General features: G+C 51.3%; 1 protein-coding gene across 2 annotated transcripts in view; it reads left to right on the top strand.

Moving 5' to 3' along the window:
• Positions 1-10,747: 10,747 nt before the first annotated feature.
• ARAP1 (ArfGAP with RhoGAP domain, ankyrin repeat and PH domain 1) overlaps positions 10,748-25,779 on the top strand; it is a 218,000-nt gene continuing 202,968 nt past the window's right edge. Inside the window, exon 1 of one of the 2 annotated variants that reach the window (XR_012900822.1) lies at positions 10,748-10,865. The gene's annotated coding sequence lies outside the window, so the exon portion shown is untranslated. The remainder of the gene's footprint in view (positions 10,866-25,779) is intronic. The other variant, XR_012900821.1, reaches the window with a different exon arrangement.

The raw sequence follows: 25,779 nt of genomic DNA, 5'->3' as shown, positions 1-25,779 counted from the left end.
AGCTGTGCTAAGAGGCAGACCTGCAGCGACAGAGCCAGACACACACTGCCCAAGGAGTGCAAGCTGTGCTAAGAGGCAGACCTGCAGCGACAGAGCCAGACACACACTGCCCAAGGAGTGCAAGCTGTGCTAAGAGGCAGACCTGCAGTGACCAGAGCCAAAGGGGTCAGAAGAGCAACACAAGGAGCTGGAAGCTGGCAAAGCAACATAGTCTGCAGCTGGGTGTGGTGAGCAGCTGGGACCAGCAAAGGGGGGAAAAGAGGCTCTGGGCAGGGAGATACCACCAGCCAAGAGGCCCTGCAGGCCAGACTGGAAGAGGGGTCCTGCCACCTAGAGCCTGAAGTCGTGTGGTCACTGCCAGAGCAAGCGTGTCCAGCCTGCAGCCCCTGCAGCACAGCCAGGATCTATAAGGGACCTATAGGGAACAGACTGTGAACTGTCCTTACACTCTGCAAACTGCTGTTTGTGATGTCCCCATGCTACAGAGCAGGACTGTAGGTTCTCTTTTAACCTTTCTCATTTTTTCCTTATTCTTTTCTTTTTAATCAGTTGCTGTTTAATAAGTTGTATTTGCTTTGAGCTGTATGTAATGATCACTGGGTCAAGAAAGCATCCAGTGTGAAGAGAGCACCCCGGAGTGGGGACACCCTAGCCCCTGCCCTAAGTAACTACAAGGTGGGGATTAAGCCTCAGAAAGCCTGGGCCCAGACTTGTTGGGATTTCGAGGACTCTGCTGTGCAGGAGAGTGGAGGGGGAGCCCTCAGGGTCAGGGAGGCCTTTGGGTAAAAGAAGTGGGAGTGGGGACTCAGATCCTTTCGCTGGTCCATTTCACCGGGGTGGTATAGAAACCAGGAAAGTTCCCCACAATAGCAGGACCATTCCCCTGCTTACATAAAGATGGGAGATAGGGAACTTCTGTCATCCCTGCCTTGTCACACAAGAACAATAGGTCAGTGAATTAAATTATAAGGGAGCAAATTCATAGCTGCTGCAAGGAAATCCTTTTTTTCACACACATGGCAATGCACAAGTAAACGGGGTGCTCTCTTCACTGCCACAGGACGTCACCAAGATGAAGTACACAGTAAGATTCAAAAAGGGATTGAACATTTCTATGGAAATCGAGAATATCCAGAGTTGTCATAATTAACAGCAATCAACACTTGGGAAGGGAGGCCGAACTTCATGGCTACGTCTACACTGGCAGCCTTTTCTGGAAATGCTTAAAATGGAACAGTTTTCCGTTATAAGTATTTCCGGAAAAAGCGCGTCTACATTGGCAGGATGCTTTTCCAGAAAAGCACTTTTTCCGGAACAGCGTCCGTGGCCAATCTAGACTCGCTTTTCCGCAAAAAAGCCCTGATCATCATTTTCGTGATCGGGGCTTTTTTGCGGAAAACACTACTGTGCTGTCTACACTGGCCCTTTTCCGGAACAGTTTTCCAGAAAAAGGACTTTTGTCCGAACGGGAGCAGCATAGTATTTCCGGAAAAGCGGCTGATTTCTTACAGTACATCGTCAGTGCTTTTCCGGAAATTCAAGGGGCCAGTGTAGACAGCTGGCAAGTTATTCTGGAAAAGCGGCTGATTTTCTGGAATAAGTGGCCAGTGTAGACACAGCCCTTGTGCAGGATTTAAACAGCTCTCTAACAAAAAATATCAGGCTGAGACCTGTATGAGGGGCATATTATCCTCCTGCTGCGTAGCGTTCTTACACCTTCCCTGAAGCAGCTGGTGCTGGCTACTGCCATAGTCAGGGCTAGCTGGAGATCGGGTCTACTCCAGTCTGGCTGTGCCTATTGATTGGGTCCAGACCTGGGCAGTGCGGCGTCCCCCAAAGAAATGTTCTGTCCTCGCGACTCCCACTGACTCTTGTGGAAACAGCCCAAGGCCTGTCCTATTCATGCCCCGGCCTCATGGAGTTCATAGGGCCCAGAGAACAGGCCTCTTGTGCGCAGAAGGTCTGTGCGGTGTCCGAGCCAGATGTGAAAGTTCACAGTCTCAACAGGCCTTTTTGCTTCTCCTCTTAGCCCAGATGTGGCACCCAGGGCCTTGCAGCCCATGCCAGTGAGACCTGCGGTCCTGAGGCGTTTGAGGAGCTGGCTGAGGCTGCCAGCCACTAGGGAGCTGGGCGAGCCGATCACCCCATAGCCAGCCTGGCTGCCCCAATGTACCTGCAGAACCAGCCCCCCAGGACTTCCCCACTGTGGGCACCAAAGGCCTGGATCAGAAACGGGAGAGTCTCCTGGTGCTGGAAAAAGCCAATGATTTATTTATTATCATGACAGCCTGGCCTCTGAGGTGGTAACCACGGCTACCCTCCCTCCACAAGCCTGATCCCACCTCAGCCCCTCCTTCCCCGTTCTTCCTGCCCCTTTCTCCCACTGCTGACTGGCATGTCGGGCCCCACTTGCTGTCAGATGGACTCTTGACACACTGAAACCCTCGCACCTCATGCCTCAAGCCCCACCCCAATCCTGGCAGGGACGGGGGAGGCTGTTCAACAGACAGTATCTGGCCAGCTCTCGGTCTCCCTTTGAACCTCCCAATTCTGCCTCCACCTTCCCCACCCAACGCCTCCCTGCAGCATCCTCTGCTTCCCACCATTCTGCCAGCTGGCTTGGCCCTGTTCCACCACCAGCTGCGGCTGCCAGACTAACCCTCCCCAGACCTGGCCTTCCTGTCACCGAAACCTCCCCCTCCTCCCACAGTCAATCCAGCTGGACCTGCCTGGCAGCTTTCAGGAGGGAATTGCCGCAGGCACCTTGCATCAGTGTGCAAAGGCAGCCCCCGGCACCAGCAAAGTGGGTACTCCATCCCAGTCATTGTCAACCACCAGGGGGCACCCAGGAGTCTCAAACATAAATTGCTCGCAATCCGATTCTGGACATCTAGCATTCCAGTCATCTGAAGAAGTGGGCTGTGTCCATGAGCCCCTCTCCCTGTTTTTTAGTCTTTAAAGTGCTACCAGACCATTTGGTGTTTTTTTAAAGTGTAATCTACCTGGCTACGTCTAGACTGGCATGATTTTCCGCAAATTCTTTTAACGGAAAAGTTTTCTGTTAAAAGCATTTGTGGAAAAGAGCATCTAGATTGGCACGGACGCTTTTCCGCAAAAGCACTTTTTGCGGAAAAGCGTCCGTGTCAATCTAGACACGCTTTTGCACAAAAAAGCCCCGATCGCCATTTTCGCAATTGGGGCTTTTTTGCACAAAACAAATCTGAGCTGTCTACACTGGCCCTTTTGCACAAAAGCTTTTGCGCAAAAGGACTCTTGCCCGAACGGGAGCAGCATAGTATTTCCGCAAGAAGCACTGATTTCTTACATGAGATTGTCAGTGTTCTTGCGGAAATTCAAGCGGCCAGTGTAGAAGAGCTGACAAGTTTTTCCGCAAAAGCAGCTGCTTTTGTGGAAAAACTTGCCAGTCTAGACACAGCCCCTATGAATTAGTTTTGCTGTTGTCAGCTAGGGAGACAAGTTGGTTGGCTCAAGGATATAACTAGATGTGGGGTTTACATACTTCCCCTAGCTGAGGAAGGGGCATCCCAAGCTGAACTTTGGGGACCCAGTAGGGATCCCAGACAAGCCCCCCACTTGTAACCACCACCAGGTAGATTGAACCTGTAAGCTCTGAAGCTTCATGTAGGAGCCTCTACTGCTTGAGCTACAAAGCCAGCTGGCTCGCCACTTAGGCTGTGGAGCGCCCTTATTCTTATCCCTGGCTGTATGTGGTCTAAGTGCCACTCCATGGCACAGTGAACCACACCCACTAGGCGTGTGGGTTACACTTTGATAGGGGGAGGAGGGGATCTGCTGAGGGGGCTGTGGACATGGGAGGAGGAGACTTGTGGGCTGCATCTGGAGCTGCGAGGTAGTGAAAAGCCAAGCTGCACAGCGGTATGGAGGTGGTGGGTTCAGGGCCTGGACCCATGTGTGAGAGGGGGTAGGGAGTTGTGAAGGCCGGGGGTGGGGCTGAAAACTATGTAAGGGAGCCAGGAGGGGAGAGGGATGTGGGCGTGTGTATGTGTGCGAGCCAGGAGGGCGCATGGGGGCCCAGCTGTGGGGCTGGGGGCGGGAGATATGTGACTAGGAGCTGGGCAGGAGACATGTCCCCCCGTGGAGCAGGTTGAAAATCCTGAATCACCTGTGTATCCACCCCACCCAAGAACACTCAGGGACCCCACAGGAAACCTCCCTGCTTCCGCCTCCCCACATTCCTGGAGGCGCGGACAGGGCAGTATAACCTCATCAGCTTGTACATGAACATGAGAGCCGGGAATTTGCCGCTGCTGCTGATTTCCAGCAGTGCTGTTTGCTCCCAGAGCTGCAGCCTCAAAAACTGGAGACCCAGGAAAGCCTCCGATAACGTCTGCCCAGCCGAACCTTTCAAAGGATCCTGGGGACGTGTGTTGAGTCTCTGTAATTTGGTGTACAGGAGACATCTGTTTGCTGAAACGCAATGCGTGCAATTGTAAGAGCTGAGGTCATGCCATACCCAATGCCACTGAATGGGTGCCCAATACCTGTTAGCTTATACAGTAAAAACACTAATTGGTCCACTTCACACTGGACACAAATGGGTACACCTCACTCTGAGTGTAAACGCTGCTCTGACACACCCCTGTGCAGAGAAGACTGGGCTTGGGCACTGGAGCCGGACCCTGGAGATCAGTATTGTATTTCTGGCTCTGCCACTGGCATGTTGGGTGACCTTGGGCAAGTCACTTCACCTTTCTGTGCCTCAGTTTCCCTAGCTGTAAAAGTGGGAACATTCCTTCCATGTACACCACTTTGGCCATTCTGGAAGAAAAGTGCCATATGAGAGCTCGGTGTTATTGTCATTACCCATGATGCCCTTGGTTGGAGGGCTGCAGTGTGTGGGCAGCACACGTCTACACCCGTCTGGATGGATACACTGTTTCAAGTAAGTGAATCATTACACAGCTGTGTCTATATCATGAGCCAGGCGTGCGATCCCCCTGCTTGCATGCCCAGATCTGTGCTAGTGCGAGTATAAATAGAAGTGTAGCCATGGTAGCGCTGTGGGAGGCACAGCTGAGCTGTGCCAGGTTCAAACCCGCCTGACACCAGGGGGGATGTACCTGGCACTACAGCTACACTGCTATTTATATTTGTGCTAGCTAGAGGAAAGCTAGTGCAAGTCCGTGCAATGAGCAGGGGAAACACATGCCTCGCTCGGAGATGTAGTTTCACTTGTTGTGGTGCATGTCTCTATGTGCAAGCCAGGCAGTTTCAACCTCTATCCATATAGGTCCAAGCCCTGACTTGGCCTGGCCCTGTACTGCCCCTAAAAGCTGGGGTTATTTTATTTGCCCATTGGCTTCTGAGCCATTAGGCCAGGCTGGGGGGGGGTCACATTTTTAAGCTTTTCTCTACAATCACGAGGGTGATGCACTTAAAAAAAAAAAGAATGACGAGTTTCTAATGTAATCCTATTACTCTTGGTGCTGGGGTTTTAAAAAAGATTGTAAGAGCTGCCAACCCTGTAGTGCCCCCTTGAGTTAGAGAGGTCCAGGGTGCAGCTCCCACACAGTTTGCCTCATTCACGGGGGAAGACATAACATGGCATTTAAATTCAAGCTGGTAAAAAACAAATTTAAGGGGGCAAATACCCTTCCCCCACAATTCTGCAGAAAAAAAAAAGGCAGCAAATAGGGTGGAGACCAGAGAAATAAGGCCAAAAAGAAGTATTTCTTCACTCAGCACACAGTCAACCTGTGGAACTCCTTGCCAGAGGATGTTGTGAAGACCAGGACTTTATCAGGGTTCAAAAAAGAACTGGATAAATTCATGGAGGTTAGGTCCATCAATACTTACTAGCCAGGATGGGTAGGATAGCGTCCCTGGCCTTTGTTTTTCAGAGTCTGGAAATGGGTGACAGGGGAGGGATCACTTGAGGATTCCCTGTTCTGTTCACTCCCCCTGGGGCACCTGGCATTGGCCACTGTCGGCAGACAGGATACTGGGCTAGATGGACCCTTGGTCTGACCCCGTGTGGCTGTTCTTATGACCACTGACAATCATGCTGACCATATCTGGCTATTGTCTCTTGTTTTATACGGGGTTTGTAAGCTTTTCGGGGGCAAGGACTGTCTGTGTTTGTGCAGCATCTGGCACAAGGAGGTTCTTGTCCTTGACAGAGGCTCCTAGACAGTACGGTAGGGTGGCCAGGGACACGACCCCAGAAAACAGGACATCCTGTACCTGCATGATGTTCCTGCTGGCGTGATGCATGGGGAGGGCCCCATTTTAGAGCATGAACCGTTATTCCATCTCTGCAGGCGTGGCCTTGCGTGAGGTCGTGCTGGTGGAGGCAGGACTGCTTGCTCCTCGAAACAGCGTCCCGGGGGGTGATGAATCCAGACAGAGTCGTGCCCGGTTTGATAACAGGCCGGACAGGGGGACAAACTTTGCAGCGCCAGGCTTGTCTGGCTTAAAACCAGACCATTAGCCTCGTGACTCTCCATAACACATAATACACGACACTCCATTGGGTGCTGGAGGACATGACCTATGAGGAGAGACTGAGGGATTTGGTCTTATTTAGTCTGCAGAAGAGAAGAGTGAGGGGGGATCATATGCTCCAGAGGGGTAGCTGAGTTAGTCTGTAACAGGAAAAACTTAAAAAACAATAAATAGTCTAGTACAGTGTTTCCCAAATAGTGCTCCGCAGAACCCCAGGGCGACCACCTGGCTCGCCCACCCCTAAGATCACTCCCCCCCCGAGCCGGTCTGAGGGGTGGTCGCCTGGGGCCACCATTTTCAAGGGGCCACCGTCTGCCGTGGTCTAGGGGCGGGCCGCTGTGTTGTGATTTTTTTTTTTTTTTGCTTGACAGTTTTTCCACTTTTTTTTGCTCGACCAGTTTCCCCCAGCGGTTTTTTTTTAGAAAGGGTTCTGTGGCCAAATAAAATTGGGAAACAATGGTCTAGTAGCACTTTAAAGACTAACAAAACATGTAGATGGTATCATGAGCTTTCGTGGGCACAACCCACTTCTTCAGATGGCAGGGAGATTTGATAGCAGCCTTCAGCTTCCTGAAGGGAGGTTCCAAAGAGAGAGAGAGGCTGTTCTCAGCAGTGACGGATGGCAGAGCAAGGAGCAATGGTCTCAAGTTGCAGTGGGGGATAGGGTTGCCAGATAGTTTCAACAAAAATACCGGACACACTTGATAAACATTTGGTGACCAAAAAAATATATACATGATATGGGAAGTTTATTGATGACAATCTACATTACATTGTATATTGCACATTAGATTGTGCGGCTTTTATCAATTTTTTATTTTTCAGAAACTCATCTTTTGCTTCCAAACAAGTGAAAGATATATTAAAAAACCCACAAAGTTGACTTCTTACTGACTCAACTCTTAATCTGTTGCATTCATCCGTCCATAGATTACCCATAACACTAAAAATTCTTCCCACACCGGCATTTGATACAGCAATTGAAACAGACTATTGAACCAATTTTAATAAATTTGGAGCAGCAGGTTCTTTGCTGAAAAAATATTCCTTACCTTAAAAGAGCGCGAGATATGAGAAAGATGAAAGCTAGACAAGGGACAACACTGTTGCAAATCATACGTTTATAAAAGGAAAATATTCAGCACTACTGCGGAGTTGCGTACTGCCTGGCTGGTAGGCACGCTCACATGATACTCGTATCCAAGTGGCGAATTGGCATAGTAGCGCAAAGTGCAGGCCTAGAGAGTGAGCGACAATACTTGCGCACAAGTCACATCATACCATTATAATAACAAAACGTACTTAATTAGAAAATACCGGACATTTCTATGTCCGGTATTTTCTCAATTTGATTCCCGAACAGAAAGCTCAAATACCGGACTGTCTGGTTCAAAACCGGACACCTGACAACCCTAGGGGGGAGGTCTAGGTTGGATATTAGGAAAAACTGTTTCCCTAGGAGGGTGGGGAAGCACTGGAATGGGTTACGTAGGGAAGGGGTGGACTCACCATCCCTAGAGGTTTTGGTTTGACAAAACCCTGGCTCGGATGATTGAGTTGGGGTTGGTCCTGCTTTGGGCAGGGGGGCTGGACTCATGACTCCTGAGGCCTCTGCCAGCCCTAGGATTCAGTGATGCTATGAATCCAGACAAGGCATGGCAAGGCAAGGAGACTAGGCGGAGCGGAGTGTAGGAGCAACATAGAGCCAGAGAGGGGAAGTGGGTTGCTCAGGGTTTAGCTGATCGCCATATTTGGGGTTGGGAAGGAATTTTCCTCCAGGGTAGATTGGCAGAGGCCCTGGAGGTTTTTCGCCTTCCTCTGTAGCATGGGGCACAGATCACAGCTGGAGGACTCTCTGCATCTTGGGGCCTTCAAAGTATTTGAAGGCTTCAATATCTGAGATATAGGGGAGAGGATTATTCCAGGAGTGGGTGGGTGAGATTCTGTGGCCTGCACTGTGCAAGAGGTCAGACTAGATGATCATAATGGTCCCTTCTGACCTTAAAGTCTATGAGGGTATGTCTACACTAGAAAGTTAGTTCGAACTAACGGACGTTAGTTCGAACTAACTTTCCTATGCGCTACACTAGCGCTCCGCTAGTTCGAATTTGAATCGAACTAGCGGAGCGCTTAGTTCGAACTAGGTAAACCTCATTTTACGAGGACTAACGCCTAGTTCGAACTAGCTAGTTCGAACTAAGGGCTGTGTAGCCCTTTAGTTCGAACTAGTGGGAGGCTAGCCCTCCCCAGGTTTCCCTGGTGGCCACTCTGGCCAACACCAGGGAAACTCTATGCCCCCCTCCCGGCCCCGGACCCCTTAAAGGGGCACGGGCTGGCTACGGTGCCCGTGCCAGGTGCAAGCCTGCCAGCACCCAGCCAGCAGACCCTGCACCTGGCACGGCACAGAGCCACCCACCCGATGCCCCCCAGCCCACCCCCTCTTGCCGGGACCAGGCTGGCGGCTCCCGGGAGCTTGCCCTGGACCGCAAGAGGCGGGCACCTTCCTGGGCTAGTGCGGACATCGTGGACCTCGTCCACGATCTCCGCACTAGGCACAGGAAAGTGGCCGTCTAGGGCAGGAGAGCTGCCAGCCTGGCCACCCAGGACCAGGTGTGCATGAAAATCAAGGGGGTCCACTGAGACCCCCGACACTGAGCCCTGAGCTTACAATGGCCGTACTGGGTCAGACCTAAGGTCCATCTAGCCCAGTAGCCTGTCTGCCAACAGCGGCCAACCCTAGGGACCCTGGAGGGGATGGACCGAAGACAATGACCAAGCCATTTGTCTCGTGCCATCCCTCTCCAGCCTTCCACAAACTTTGGGCAGGGACACCACTCCTACCCTCTGGCTAATAGGACTCCATGGACCCAACCTCCATCACTTGATCTCACTTCCCTTTAAACTCTGTTCTAGTTGTAGCCTTCACAGCCTCCTGCAGCAAGGAGTTCCACAGGTTAACTATTTGCTTTGTCAAGAACAACAACTTTCTCTTACTAGTTTCAAGCCTGCTACCCATTCCTTTCCTTTGGTGTCCTCTAGTCCTTCTTTATGGGAACTCAGGAAGAACTTTTCTGAATGCACCCTCTCCACCCAACCCCTGCTTTTAGAGACCTCTATCCTGTCCCCCCTCCGTCTCCTCTTTTCTAAGCTGAACAGTCCCAGTCTCTGTAGCCTCTCTTCATCTGGGACCTGTTCCCAACCCCTGATCATGTTAGTCGCCCTCCCCTCTCCCAGCCTTTCTCTTCCCCTCTCCCACCTCCTTTTCCCAGTCTCCCCCAGTTTTTTTCAATAAAGACAGAGTCAATGTTGGAAGAAACGTTATCTTTATTTTGTACATCAATAAGAAGGGGGGCTAGGGAAGGGCAAGTGGAAGGAGGTGAGGGAGGAATGGGGTACGAGCCCCCGATGGGGAGGACTGGGCTGGCTCTGCGGGCTTCTGGGGGTGGAAGCTCTCCTGCAGCCCCCCAATTACTCCCTCTCCCCAGATGGCAGCCTGCGGCAAGTGCAGCCGGGCTGATGGCCGAGTGCTGTGATGTGCCCAGTGTGGGCACTCAGGGCACTCCAAGCCAGAACTTCTTTGCAAGCGGGGCACCCCTTAGAACTGTGTGTCCGGGGTGGGGGTCGGGACCCTTTAAGCGCAGCCCTCGGCTAGCCTGAGACAGTATCTCCATGCTCTAAGTCCTCCTTTTATGCCCTGCCGGCACTGCTTCCGGCCATCCTTAAGCCCTGTTCAGAGTCCACTCAATGTGGACTTACTAGTTCGAACTAGCAAAACGCTAGTTCGAACTAGTTTTTAGTTCTAGATGCGTTAGTTCGAACTAGCTTAGTTCGAATTAACTAATTCGAACTAAGTTAGTTCGAACTAGCGCTGTAGTGTAGACGTACCCAGAGTCTAGGCAGGGGCAGCCCTAGACCAGCCGCCAGCAGCTGGTACCCTAGGTGAACCATGCAATCGGCACCCCCACCTCCAAACCCCTTAAGGATATTGCACCACCATTGGGTGCCCCATTTAACTCGGCACCCTAGTCGCCTCTATGGATGGGCCGCCCCTGGGTGTAGGGACGGGGCAGAGAGACAGGAGGAGCAAGGCCAAGCTAGAACCCAGCGCCGGAGCAAAGCACAGCAAGCAGGAGGGCGAAAGCGGTTTGCGTGGGAACGGGACCCGGTCTGGATCCGCCCCGGGGCCCATGGAGGGACCGCGGAGCAAAGGTCCCTTTGCTGCAGCAGCTCCCGGGGGAGGGGGAGGGCTGCGTATGCAAATGAGGTGATTTATTTAGCTGTGGGAAGGGCTTCCCCCTCCTCCCGCGGGGTGCCCTGCGCCGCCACAGAGCCTCCCCCGGGGAGGAGGAGGCGGCGGCCGGCTGCCGGAGCCGAGGCAGGTTAGTCGGTCTCGCTCCTTTCAGCGCCTTCCCTCTGCTTTTCCCTGCTCCCCCCCCCCAGCAAACTTTCCCCAACCCCCGCTCCGGCGCTGCAGGCTGGGCTGGGGCGGGGGACGAGCCGCCTCGGAGAGCGAGAGGCAGGGAGATGAATCTGCAGGGGCAGCGCTTGTTTGCGGGGCGGCTTTGCAGTGAGTTGTATGAATGAATTTCCCCCCCCTCCCTTCCAACCTGCTTTGCTCAGCCTCCCCCTTCCTCATGCCCCGTGGGGCTCTCTCCCCATCCAGCGCCTCAGCAAACTTGAAACCCGAAATCCCCCAGGCAGGCTGGAGAGGAGACCCTAGTCAACAGCAGCCAGGGATGGCCGCCGAAACAGCAGCAGCAGCAGACTTTGGGGTGTGAGTTATGCCAGAACAAATCAGGCCTTATTTCTTGTTCTGACCCCCCCGCCCGCTTGTCCATTTCTTTCTTTCCAGGCCTGTTTCACAACAGGGCTTTCCCACAGAGGGGCCAGGGAGTTTGCTCAGTGGTTTGGACGTGTAAAGGGAGCAGAAAGGGTTTGTGCCCCACTTCTGGTCTCCCTTCCGCTGCTATGACTCTGGACTAAACCCAGGGAAACTGAGGCAGGCAGAAGGTGAATCTGGCCCTAACTGGTGATTATTCATTCAGGGTTCTGAGCGGAGGCAAACAAGTTCTGCCCTGGCAGGCTGAGCAGCAGCATTGCCTTCCAAGGGTTAACAGAGGATGTAATCTGGCCTGCAAATTCAGTCCTCTCTGCTCATAGGTCCCCAGCCTTCCTCACCTCAGCATCTGAGTGCCTTCCAAGTGTTTTAGAACAGAAATAAACACAGGTGCACTCCCCCGTCCTTCCCAGCCTGCAGGAGGGCAAAAACACCCAGGCTAAGGAGCACAGCTTGTGAATTTGTGTAAGGGCAGATGCTGTGCATGAATTCACTCGTGAAGGGGCGAGTTTTGTGGTTGGTGATGAACTGTTTATAGGGTTTATTCTTGGGTCCTGTAGCAGAGAGTTCCACAGTTTGGATGCGGATCCTGTGAAAGTTCAGTTTCCTGCTCTTATGAGCCTACCCTTATGGGTGTGGGGTGAATGGAGCTTTGCGGGAAGGTCAGAGTTGCAGAGGGAGAGCTGATCTCATCTGGCCTGGGCTTTGCGTAAGACAGAGTCTTGTTTGGAATGGGGAGCCCATGTGGCGCGGTGAGCATTGGGGCGGCAGGGTCAGAAACAGCTGTATTCTTTAGCAGAGGAGTTGCTGTGTTATGTGCCATCTGGAGCTTTCCTAGGGCATTAGTTCATCTTAGGGAAAGAGGTCTAGATGCAGACTGTCCTAAACTGGATCCATCTGGGCATACCGCCCCCACCTTAGCGGGTGCAAGGTGAATCTGCCTCCATGAAGCTGACATTAGGATTAGGGTGTGAGGATGGGGTGGGTCTGGGTTCTGTTCTGTTCTGTGTAGGTCAGACGCATAGACTTGGAGGCTCGAAAATAGTCTGACTCCCTGCAAATTGCAGGCCAGAGAACCTCGCCCTCCCGCTCGCTCCTATTCCTTTAGTGAGCGGAGCACCTTGAGTTTAGAGGGATTTGGGGCAAACGCTTTGGCTCTGTCTGTAGAAATAGAGGCTCTGATGCGTCAAAGAGCAGCATGCACTAGGCACGTATCTAGAACCCCACCGTCATCACTGCAGGATTTCCCAAACTGTGTCTGGCCCAAACTGTGAAGTAATATATAATCTTGTGGAATAGAATTCACGCATAATAGAACATCCCTTTGCCAGCATCAAGCCTCTTGTTCCAGGGGACCATGGTGGTAGACACAGTTCTTAATAAAAAAAAGTCAAATTAAATTAATAATGAAACATTATTTAATTTCGGAAGGTGGTGTATGACACAATTGTTCAGCTATGCCATCTACTATCTAGGGGTAGTAGCCCCCTAGTTCGAACAAGGGAAGCTAAGTGAAGGTGACCGAAATTAAATATCCCGTGCTTCATTAGCATGTTCCCGGGTGGTCGCCATTTTGGAAATTGACTAGCCCGGCATCACTGCCCACGTCTACACGCGGCAATGAAACGGGGTTTCGAAATAAACCCCTTAATTTGAATTAGCCGCTAAACCTCATTCCAGGAGGAATAACAACTAATTCGAGTTAGGACTTTACTTCAAACTCCTGTTTCACTGACGCGTGTAGACGTGGGCAGTTATGCCGGGCTAGTCAGTTTCCAAAATGGCGACTGCCTGGGAACATGCTAATGAAGCGCGGGATATTTAATGAAGCAAATTGTTCGAACTAGGGGGCTAGTGTAGACATACCTTAGGAGAGTTTGTCACTGTTTGGCTAAGTCTAGACTGCAGAGTTAAATTGGAAAAAGATATGCAATGTACGATACGCATATCTTACGATACGCCTTTTTTCCGATTTACTTTCGAAAGAGGCTTTTCTGAAATTTGGTGCACCTACTTGGCACCACATTTTGGAAAAAAGGGCTCTTTCGACACATCCCGTATGCCTCATAGGACGAGGTTTATGGGGATGGTGAAAGAGCGCATCCGCTTTTTTGAAAAATTTTTTTGGAAAAGCATCTGCGTTCCTTGGACGTGGCATTGCTTTTACGGGATACGTCCGGTATCCTGGAAAAGCAGTACAGTCTAGATGTAGCCTTTGTCTGTTCAAGAACTCCTCCTAAATGGTAAGAGCTAGGACCTCCAAATTCAGTACACTGCTTCCTCTTTTCATGATTCAAAGCAAGGCCAGGGTTTGGTTGCACCAGGACAATGGGACGTGCCTGGAATAGGCTTGCTTCTCAGAAAACCATGCAGAAAAGAGACAGAATCACCAGGCAGGTGAAAGAGGCTGGTTGGAGGCACCCCCCTTCCCCCATCTGGGACTGCCCCAGCCCCCAGCCTCCCATCCCGCCACGTGCCCTGTATAGGGAGAGCGGGGAGAGGGGCTGAAGCGTCTCTGCCCGATTGTAGTGGGACATCGCAAGTTGTTCCTCTTCATCAGGGAGTGAGGGGAAGCGCACAGTTTGCTGCATTCCTACTCTGGCTGGGGAGCTCTTTGCTCTGTCTGCCTGACAGGAATGGTGGCCTCCTCAGGATTGGAGGGCACACAGGAAAAAGAGACACTTTGGCCAGTGGTTCTGAAGCAAACTCATCCCCAGTGGAAAGAGCTCTGGGATGTTTCATGGCCGTGCAGAGCAGGAAACACCACGGACTTACTCTGTGTCCCACCAATCCCACGTCGCGCTGAGTCGTTCGAGCAGGGGAGCCCCTCAGCGAGAGATGGGTACCGGTGAATTCTGAGAGGAAAGTGTCTTCCCTGGGAATCTCCTCAGGCAGCTGGGTCCTGCACCTCTCTCGCACCAGCATCTGCAGCAGCATCTCGCGCTGAGAGCCTACACAGGGGTGCGAACCATTTATAACACAGCTCTGTGCTGTCCCAGTGGGTTTGCTCTGCCTCCACAGGAAAAGCAGCATCAGGTGTAAACAGGCTGGAGATGGAAAGAGGAAAGAAGCCCTGGTATGAATCTCAGTGGGTGGGGAGGCACTTTGGCCTCCCCTGCCTCCCCATGGACCCCCTTTTACACAGACACACACACACACACACACAGAGTCCCCTGCTCAATGCGGACTCCTACATCCCCCACGGTCCTCTGCCCTGAGTCCCAACTTAAAGACCCAGGCAGTGCCGGTAAATGCACTAGTGATACCATAGTGATATGTGATAACATAGTGATATCACTTAGCACTAGGAGATCTGAAAAGTTCTGTTTTCCCTCATTTTATAGATGGGGAACTGAGGCCCAGATAGGTGAGGTGACTTGGCAGGCATTGAGGCCTAGCTCTTGCTATTAATTTTTCACACACACTCACACTCTCTCTCTCTTTCTCTTTCTCTTCTCTCCTTCATTTTGAGTGCTTTTACCACACACATACACATACACACACACACACACACACACTCTGTTTCTCTCTCCTTCATTCTGAGTGCTTTTACCACACACACTCACACTCACACTCACACTCACTCACTCACTCTCTGTCTCTTCTCTCTCCTTCATTCTGAGTGCTTTTACCACTCTTCCACAACAGCCACAACCAAGCAAAAATCAGGTCCCATAACGACTCCTCTTTTCTCGCCCCTGGGCCTGTGTGCGTACAGGGACCTTGCAGGTGCCTGGCAAGTTGGGACACTGAAACTATTTCAGACCAAGAGGAGGAAGCAGTTCCCCAGAGCCGCAAGCCTGGGCCAGAGAACACGCTGCTGAGATTCAAACCCAGGCAGATGTTTCTGTAGGTTTGTGTGGAGGGGATGATGGTGGTTATAATCAGAAATGCTTCACTAGGTGAGCAGAGAGGGTGATGGAGCTTGACTGTCGAGTGTGCACTGCACAAAGCAGAAATGCCAAAAGAGGCGTGAAGCCTGCAGCAGAGCGATATCGTCTGGCTGGTACCGGTATGCCCGGCTGCTTGCCTTTCCAGGCTATGTGGAGAGGGATCTGAGCTGGCCCGTGGGCACTGGGTTGTGGGTGTAGCAGCTCTCCCTGGGAGAGGCTGCAATGAGTTTGCTACGCCTGTGTGACTGGGCATCGGGTGGGTTAGTCTTCTGTTTGTTGTGGGTAGCAGAACAGGACGGGAAGTATCACTTACTGATAAGCGTGGCTCATCTCTGGAGATTTGCCTGGGGAGGGTGTGGCTGGTATTTCTTAAGGCATCTGTCTCTTCTACAAATGGTTTTGTACAGCACCTGCTGCAGTGGGGCTCTGGTCTCAGACACTCATCTCATACAGTAATAGGTCTTGCTAAGCATATGGAATTGCTTGGTCTTGAAATAGAAGGAGTTTTACTGGCAGGTTTTCTTATGGGAAGTTAATGCCTGCTGGGTAGTGTGAATGGTAGAAAGGGAAGCCCTGTCTTCCGATGGCCTCAGACGGGCTCGGCAGGGCAGTGCGAATCAGTGGAGCATTGTCCGGGAATTGTCACTGCAACCCTCTATGGAAAGTCCCTTGTTTGTGCCTTTCAGACCTAGGAGCAAATGACATGGTGGAGAAACAAGGGGCAGTCCTGTAGCAAGGCAGAAAGCGTGGCATCTAGTGGCAGGGCACAGTCTGGGTTCCTTAGCATGGTCCTGCTGCATGCTTTCTGGCAATGTCATTGCCAGACTGTTCGCAGGGAGCACCATGGTGCAAGTTAGAGGGTCTGCAATTCCGGCTATTGCACATGAATGCTGAGAAGTCTCTGGGGAGTGGAACTTCCTCCTGGAAACAGTAGGGCCAGGCTGATGGATCCCTGGAATGTTGTTTTGCAGGCAGAGAGGATTGGAGGTGCCTTTGAGAGCAAGGGATTTGGTGCGTTTGTTTTGGGATGGGGGGGGAGGCTTGTTTCTATTTAGAGCCTCTGGATTCTGGGCACCGGAGAGCAGGTTGGGCCAGCCAGAGCCTGCTTTGCTGGGATCTCAAAGTGGTCCTGCTGCATTTATCCCCTCCTGTGGGCTGCTTGCGTTTGACTTCATCAGCTTTTTGGAGCAGACCTGCCTTTTCTGGCAGGCTTGTTAGATTCTCCGTGTTTCCTGGAGACACAGGTGGAATCTTGGCATCATGGAAGGCAATGGCAAAATGCAACCAGGATTTCACCCTACATATTTTGTATGGGTTTTATCCTGAGTAGCTGGGACCTGATAAAGTTTTCCCATCTGCGCGCCTCTGATCCCATGACTTCTTCATTTATAAACTGCATCGTTAGTTAACGTGGGTGGTTGCTAGGGTGACCCGTGTTCTGAATTGGGCAGGACCATCCTGAAATACAGCGTCCAAGTCCTAGGCTGAATGACTCTGGGCTGGCGTTTGTTCCTGATTCCCCGTGGCGCTGTTCTATGCCTGCCTATGGCTTAGGGGTGGCACCAGCATTTTCTGGGAAGGTGGGGGGACCGAGGCAGGCCATACCCCCCCTCTTTGCCAAAAGGCTCTGACCCTGCTCCTCACGTATAAAATGATGAGGTCTAAATGAGCTGTTACTGCTGAAGAAAGAGAGTCTTTGTGGCTAGTTCTCTGAAAACATCCACTCCGTGTGCAGAGGCAGTCGAAAGAGCTAACAGGATGTTGGGAATCATTAGGAAAGGACTAGATAATGAGACCGAACATATCCCGTTGCCTGTATAGAAATCCGTGGTACACCCACATCTTGAATGCTCCACTCGGGTGGTTGCCCCATTGCAAAAAAGATATATTGGCATTGGAAAAGGTTCAGAAATGGGCTACACAAATGATGATGGGTGTGGAATGGATTCCATAGGAGAAGAGATTAAGAAGACTGGGACTTTTCAACTTGGGCTAAGATGACTAAGGGAGGAGGTATGATAAAGGCCTATTCATTCATAACTGGCCCTGGGAGGGGTACCAGGGTGCCTAAGAGCAGCCCCTGTGCACAGCCAGCTCCCTGCCGGGACTGTTGCTAGAGCTGCTTGCTCTGTCCCTTCCATGCTGCCTCTGATAGAGGCGTCGAGGGGTGGGGAGCCAGGTGGCACCATGGAGGTGGTGCTGGAGGGAACCGGCTTGTAAGCTGGCTCCCCCCAGCACCGGCTCCTGTCCCCCCCTCCACCTTGCTGCCTCTTATAGAGGCAGCAAGGGGGGGGGGAAGCAAGTAATCAAGTACTCCACTCAGCTACCCAAGAAGCTTATCAGGTAGTCGACTACTTGCTAACATGCCTATCACTAAGGGAGACTCGGGAGGCGAAAGCTGCCCCAGCAGCCCTGTGTGCCGATTCCGACAGGCGCCTTTTTACAAAGCTGAGGGGAGGAACGGCGAGAAAACCAGTTTGCCCGGGAAAACGTTCCCTGTAGCCATGGCGTTTCCTATATTCCTCCTTCCCTCTTCCCTTATTATTTATGGCATCTCATCAGGGCCATCCCCACCAGTGCTGGTGCCCTACACAGCCCAGGACCGCTCCCATCCCTGGCCACAGGGAGGCTAGTGGGGGTAGAAGCCATGGGGGGCACCGAGTTGCCTACTCTCTCTCTTCCTCCTTTTGCTGCAGCAGCATCTTGTCTGGGGGAGTTGGCAACCCTGGATCCGGGCAGGGAGGGAGGCTCATTAGCAGCCTCAGGGCAGCAGGCGGGCAGCGCGGGCTGGAGGACTGAGAGGAGCAGAGGGCAGCCACGCTGCGGGCCAGAGAAAAGCAGCCCTTTGAAGGGGAAACCACTGCTCCTCTCCAGCTGCCGGCTGGACGACTGCCCCATGCTCCTCTTCAGTCATCCAGCCCGTGCTTGCACTGCTCCCCGTGAAATTTGGTGCCCCAATTTCCATGGTGCCCCGCTGTGTGTTTTGCATATGGATCAGGATGGCCCTGCATCTAATGATACTCCTCCACCTAGTGTACTGGCTTCACCCATCCCGGGAGCAGCCTGGGGCTTTGGTGGCTGGGTTATCCCTCATGGCAGAGAAGAGAAAACTGGTTTGCGGAGAGGCTTCTGGACACAGACAGACGCTATGCGCCCAGATCGAGTGAACACAACCTGTGTCATTTGTCGCCTCTGGACTTGGCCTGGAGCGTGCCGCGATCTATAGTGAAGGGTGCTGGAATGAAACTGGTTCCTTTGATCTGTGGCTCTTCAGCATCTCTTCTTACTAGAGAAGTCCGCTGGCTGAGGCGCTGTCTTGCTGTTCGGCTGGGGGAGCTGGCCTCTGTTCCTGATTGCTCCTGGTGTCCCAGGAGGCAGCAAAGTCTTTGGTGCCATTGGCTGGTCTTTCCTGCAAGGACCAGAACTCATTGATTAGGACTCATTCCCAGCCAGGAAGCAGGGAAGGACAAATTGCAAGTCACTCAGCACTTTCTAATGCACTTGAGAAAACAAAAGCAGGCTGCGGCTGCTGCTCTGCACGGGCTGTAAAAGCCGTGGCCTCTGGTACTTGGGGTAGCATTGGCCGCTCTTGATAGCGTACAAATGCCGGGGCTGAGAGCTGAAGGAAAGAGGCAGAAAACAAGCTCAAACTGGCCCTCCTGCCCCCATCCTCCAGCTTATCTTGCTTTTCCTCTCTTCCCCCTTGTAATGTGACGGTCTGTTGTCTTATGAATTCTGATGAGTCAGAGCCTGGTACCCTGGTCAGAAGGGAGGAGGATGGGATAGAGCGGTGGTTTTCAAACTATGGGTCGCAATGGGACTGGGTCTCTTTGCTGCAGGGAGAACAGGTGAGCAGTGGGGGGGGGGGGGGGGGCTACAGCAGCTCCCTGCCTGGCCTAGCACCACATACTGCGCTGCACCCCAGAAACAGCCAGCAGCAGGCCCAGCTCCTTGGTGGGGGTGAGGGGGGAGGGGGAGAGCACACAGGGCTCCGCCCACTGCTTTTGGGCGCAGTATGGTCTGCGGTGCAAGGAGAGGCAGGAAGCTGCCTTAGCCCCCCACTGAACTGCTGACTCGGACCTGCTCAAGGTAAGCCCCTCCTGCTCCAGCCCTGATCCCCCCAAAGTCAGAGACCCCCCCCTACACTCCCACTCTCACCCTCAGCCCCACCCAGGAGCTCACACTCCAGTCAAATAATGCTGGGTCCAACAATTTTCTTCAACTGGGTCATGAGAAAAAAAGTTTGAAAGTGGCCTCGCAGGGAACATTTCTGGGGCTAGGGAAGGCTCTCTGAAATAGGGTCGCCAGGTGTCCAGTATGGAACCGGACAGCTTGGTATTTTCACCTCCTGTCCGGTAAAAAGTTCAGAAAATACCAGACACCTAAAATGTCCAGTACTTTCTGATTTTTTTCCCGGCCAGGAGGTGAAAATCCCAGGCTGTCCGGCTCATTACGGAGGCAGCCTGGCAACCCTACTGATTACCAGGTTCCGCAGGGGAGCTGTCCAGTTCCACGCAGGGAGGTAAGATGGCAGGTAGCCGCCAGCAGCCTGTTAGGGCCAAAAACCTCACACATGGTTTTTAAAGGGTGGTTTTTTTTGCTTACCAACTCTCGGGGTCCTTTTGTTTTGGCTCAATAAACTTTTTCTTGGCATGTTTTTTTTTTTTTCTTTTTGGTTTGGTATTTTTTCTGAAACCACCTGGAAACCCTACCTGAAACCACCAGAATAGAGCTTGTTTCTCAACCCCCTTTCTGTGCCAGAGGTCCCTAGCTGCCTTTTGCTATAAAACCTGCACTGTCGTTGCTTAATCATGTGGACAGGACACGTTGGTTCTATGGAATGAATATGCTGTGAGAGTGTCGTGCTGCCGTTCATTTTTTTTATTCTTCCCCCGGTTACAACTGTCTGATGGCTATGGGTTTCAAGGAGGGCAGAGGGAAGGATTTTGAGCCATCTGACATAGGGAAGAGGGTGGATACTGCTTTTGTTGGAGAATAAAGGAATTTAGGCACCGTCTGCCAGGGGAGTGTGATTTCACCTAATGAACTGAGTGATGAAAACCGCCTGCCTCTCTACTGCAGTGTTGTTCTGAAGCACACAGTGCCAGTCACAGACAGCAGACTAGGTTAGATGGGCCAGGTGCTCTGATCCACTCTGGCACTACCGACACTTGGATGGAAAACTGAGGAAGATCTCTGGGCTAACACAAATCCGTTCTAAACTCAGGCCGCAAACCATACAAAAGGGGCCACAGCTGAGTTTTATTTGATCATTGACCTTTGTCCCCTGGGCCACCAGGAGTATTGGTGACATGCCCTCGGGAGACCGTGCTGTGTCTTCGGCAGGGGATTTATTGCTGTAATCACTTGTCTCTCAGGGATGTCATTTGACCTTGTCATTGTCATTTCAAACGGCTGCAGGCACCAGAAAGATGGGTGGCGTGTAGCTAATTAATGGCACTGTAGTCCCAGACTCACTGCTAGCTGGAGACCAGGCCAGTTTCCCTGTAAGAACGTATTTAGTGTTTCGAAGTTTCAGAGGGGAAGCTGAGTTAGTCAGTAACTGGAAAAACTTAAACAACAAATCGTCTTGCAGCACCTCAGAGACGAACAAAAATGTAGGTGGTATCATGAGCTTTCATGGGCACAACCCACTTCCTCAGATGAATGGAGATTAAGGGGTCCAATTTTCAAATGAATAGCACAGAGAGGAGATGGGGGGAGGGGAAAGAAGAAAAAAAAGGGGAAAGAAATTGTCAATTAGAGTGTCCATGCTAAATTAAGCTGATAAGAATACTTAGTTATCTCTTCCTTGTCCCCTCACCCCCACCTTCTGTTTTATGTAGCTGATTCATTAGTTTATTTGCTTACTTTTTTCATTGTCTCCCTCTTTTATATAATCATAGAATCATAGAACTGAAAGAAAAATGCAGGACAATGTAGCACTTTAAAGACTAACAAGATGGTTTATTAGATGATGAGCTATCGTGGGCCAGACCCACTTCCTCAGATCAAATAGTGGAAGAAAGTAGTCACAACCATATATACCAAAGGATACAATTAAAAAAAATGAACAGATATGAAAAGGACAAATCACATTGCAGAACAGGAGGGGGATGCGGGGGGGAGGGGGAAGGAAGGAAGGTAAGTGTCTGTGAATTGATGATATTAGAGGTAGGGAGAGTGGGATGTTTGTGAGTTAACCATTAACCATTAACTAATACCATTAACTCACAAACATCCCACTCTCCCTACCTCTAATATCATCAATTCACAGACACTTACCTTCCTTCCTCCCCCCCCCCCCCCGCATCCCCCTCCTGTTCTGCAATGTGATTTGTCCTTTTCATATCTGTTCATTTTTTTTAATTGTATGCTTTGGTATATATGGTTGTGACTACTTTCTTCCACTATTTGATCTGAGGAAGTGGGTCTGGCCCACGAAAGCTCATCATCTAATAAACCATCTTGTTAGTCTTTAAAGTGCTACATTGTCCTGCATTTTGCTTCAACTACCCCAGACTAACACGGCTACATTTCTAGAACTGAAAGAGACCTCTGAAGGTCATCAAGTCCAGCCCCTGCTCTATCATAGAATCATAGAATACTAGGACCGGAAGGGACCTCGCGAGGTCATCGAGTCCAGTTTCCTGCCCTCACCACAGGACCCAGTACTGTCTAGACCATCCCTGATAGATGTCTGTCTAACTTACTCTTAAATATCTCCAGAGATGGAGATTCCACAACCTCCCTCAGCAATTTATTCCAGTGTTTAACCACCCTGACAGGTAGGAACCTTTCCTAATGTCCAACCTAAACCTCTCTTGCTGCAGTTTAAGCCCATTGCTTCTTGTTCCATTCTCAAAGGCCAAGATGAACAAGTTTTCTCCCTCCTCCTTATGACACCCATTTAGATACCTGAAAACTGCCAATTCACTTCCAGAATATGATTGGAAGAAGTGGGTCTGCTCCAAAAGGTCAACACCTAATAAACCATCTTGTGAGTCTTTAAAGTGCTACATGACTGCTTTTTTGGTTTTACCCACCCTAAGTACTCTTTGTTTTTTTATGTCATTAGGATGTGGAATGCAACCGGCCATCCAGCCAACCTCTTTGTTTAGACTTCTGTTGTGGGAATCAAACTTGTAAATGAAATTAAGTTCTGTAGCTTCCCTGTCGAGCTGGCTTTTGTAATTGGTTTGAAATACAGCCTCTCGCCGAGTGACGAACAAGTTACGGACCAACAGCTGGTCCGTAACTCGAAGTGTAAGTAACTCGGATCCCATAGAGTTACATGGCGACCGCGCTGTTCGTAAGCGCAGATCGCCGTTCGTAACTTGGATCTGCATTTACGGTCGCTTTGGTTGTACGTGCGGATGGTCGTAGGTGGAGGTGGTCGTAACTCGGGGAGCGGCTGTAATATGGTGACTTTGAGATCCATTAACGAGTGCCCGGGCAAGTTTAGTGTTTAGGCTCGGCGTGCTGGTAAGTTGCTGCTGCAGGTATTAATCTCGCTTGTAATGTCGGCATTCCAGGTGATAAGAAAAGAGCTAAGTTCTGCTTTATGATTTTTGAAAATGTTTGCTCTGAGCTTGTGAACTCAGGCACAGGAATCCACCCCATATCACAATCAGATGGGCCATCAAGGAACACCGCAAGACAAAGTGTTGGTTCGTTAACCCTGTGGCACCCGGGAAATGCTATGCGGCAGGAGCTTGTCTTGCAGATTTGGAAGCTAAACGAAGGAAATGAAACAAAGCCATGCGGAAATGTTCCATCTTTTTGTCTGTTTGAATTATGACAGAGCCAGAGATTGTAACACTGAAGCCAGAGACCAGGAAGGGTTGCCTCATGGGTCTGCCCTGTAAGACACCTTGAAGTGACCGATCACTGCAGCTGTGTTACTCTTAGGTGTTAGATAGTAACTCAGTTAATAAACCTTTAGCTAGTTAATTACAGGATTGGCTACAGATAATGGCTTTGGTGTAAGATCAAGGGTACCAGCTGATTTGTGGTAAATGACTGATCCCCTGGGACTGGAAGCAACCTGAATGTGGTGTGATTTTTGGTGTAAGTGACCTTTTCTCACACAATCCAGTTTGTCTGGGTGGCCAGAAAGACTGAGGAGTGAAAGGGGACTGGGAGTTTGCATTTGCCAGTTCCAGGTCTCTGCCCTGAGTGCTAACGGCCTGCCGTGAAGTCAGGATCGTGACCCACCCCTGGAAGCGCGACAGAAGGACCAGAGACGGAGTAAGGATTGTGGTTGGAGCCAGTGACGCTGTTCTGCACCCGCGGCCGCTAACTGCCTCGTAGGGAACATTTCTGGGGATAGGGAAAGGCCCGCTGAAACAAGCCTGTCATTATCTGGCTCTGTTCTGCGCACTCGGCAGCAGGAAACTGGAGCGTCAGTGATATTTAAATAGAACTGGCTGTGAGTCGAGCAGTTATGAAAAGCCGCTAGGACGTCAGAGCCTGGCTTATTTATAGCAGACGAGGATTTTCCTCCCCCTGTGAGCATCTTCTTTGCAGCAGCAGCATAAGAAACCCAAGAAAGCCTTTTTGATTGGGATCGGGGGAGGAGGCAGCCTTGTCCGTAGAAGGTTTCTTTGGGAGAGGGCACAAGAGATGTCCTGGAGTCTGAGCCTGCATTAGCGTCTTGCAGCATGCACAGCTATGAATAACCCCTATTATTTATAGAGATTGTCTGTGAGGCTTGGCCAGCCCATCTCTGAGATCAGTGTAATTGTGAGTTTAATGATGGTAACGTGTGTGTGTGTGTGTGTGTGTGTGTGTGTGTGTAGGGTAGGGGAGCAGCCTACATCAACACACGGTGTAAAGGAATCCACCGGATTAGACAGCGGCTGGGTAGAGCTGTATGCAAATGGGATCTCATTGCATCCTGGGCTAGGGATGTGTTTGTCCCATGCGTCTTGCTTTTCCTGGGTCAGACCCTGTTCTAGGACACGCTGGTGTGAATCAGGAGTAACTCTGGGGAAGTCGGGGTAATGACTTGTGTTTGCGCTGGTGAAAAGCACAATTTGGCCTGATTCTGCTCTCACTTGCATTGCATTTACGCTGCGACATGTTGGACTGGGAGGTGCAAAAGCTCACCTTGGTTCACGTGCCAGAGGAGCATGGGGAATATTTAGAGGGAGGGGAATGCTGGTGTATCCCTATTGAGCAAGGTGGAGTTATTCCTGATTGATACGGGGGACGGAGGGCATGAGATTCGAATCAGGCCCCGAGACTCCAATAACCTATCGATGCCTTGTGAAAAATGAGAGCAATAGAATAATGTCTGACTTACCTCCGGTGAGAAGGACAGAATCTTCCCCGCATATCCTGCACTGCTGTTATAACCCACACACTTTCACTGTCCCATCTAGTGGCACCAAGACCACTTACAGAGAGAAAGAGTGAGTGTCCTCCTCTCCTGACCCAGCTGAAAGCCAGCTGGCTTTTAGTTCCAATGAGCAGGGCCGATTTAAGGAAGTGCGGGGCCCGATTTGTGGGGGCAGGGCCATGCACGTGCTGTGCACCCGGGGAGGCACCGCGCATGCGCCATATGCCCAGGAGCGGGGCCCTCTTAGGTGCGGGGCCCCCCTCTTAGGTGCGGGGCCCGATTTGGGGGAATTGGCCTAAAGCCGGCTCTGCAAATGAGTACGTTTATTAAATATGCAGGTGATACCAAGCTGGGAGGGGTCGCTAGTGCCTTTAGAGGATAGGGTCATAATTTGAAATGATCTGGACAAACAAGAGCAGGGCTACTCGACACGCATGCGGACAGCTTAGGCTTTTTAGAACTCACGACTCAAAGAATTACATTTAAGCAAAAGAGAGAAATGAAAATGAAGTAATGCACAGACCAGTCAAAACCCCAAAATACCCCACTGTGCAAGCAGTACAAGTAGTAACAACAACCACCCGCATATGTGTTGGGTCAGGAGATGAGAGAAGGGCAGTGTGTGTCTGTGAGAATGACAGACACACACAGTGTGTGAGTGTGACAGAGATTTGCATTGCCACGCTTCCTCCACCCCCTTCTCTCTGTGTGGAGATAGGGTACAGAAGTGGGGGGAGGAGCAGTGCCCCCCTTCTCCCTCCCACACCCTGCACAGCAAGCAGGAGGCTCCCAGGGGGGCAGGTCAAGGCAGAGGGCAGGAGCAGCCCGACAATGGGGGGAGGGCAACTGAAGTGCCAGCGCTTGAGAGCTTCCTGGCCACACTAGTTAGGATCCCCTGTCGGAGGGTCCAAGATCAACTGGTAGATCAAGATCGACTGGTAGATCAAGATCGACTGGTTGGTGACCACTGCTCTATGTCATCCTCTACACCGGTGATGAAGATATTGAACAGAACCGGTCCCAAAACAGACCCCTGCGGAACCCCACTTGTTCTGCCCTTCCAGCAGGATAGTGAACCATTAATAACTACTCTCTTGGGTTTGTTCCGACTTGGAATGAAACCCTCACATTTCGAAACTCTCTGGGCAAGGGAATTCCTGGGGTCTGCGACTCCTAGTTTCCTTGTCCAGCGGCCTGGGAGCTGCGTAAGCTGGAACCCT

This window comes from Pelodiscus sinensis, chromosome 1 (genome assembly GCF_049634645.1).
Source record: "Pelodiscus sinensis isolate JC-2024 chromosome 1, ASM4963464v1, whole genome shotgun sequence".
NCBI lineage: Eukaryota > Metazoa > Chordata > Testudines > Trionychidae > Pelodiscus > Pelodiscus sinensis.
The sequence above is the reverse complement of the archived record's forward strand: the minus strand, read 5'-3'. Positions and strand labels throughout refer to the sequence as shown.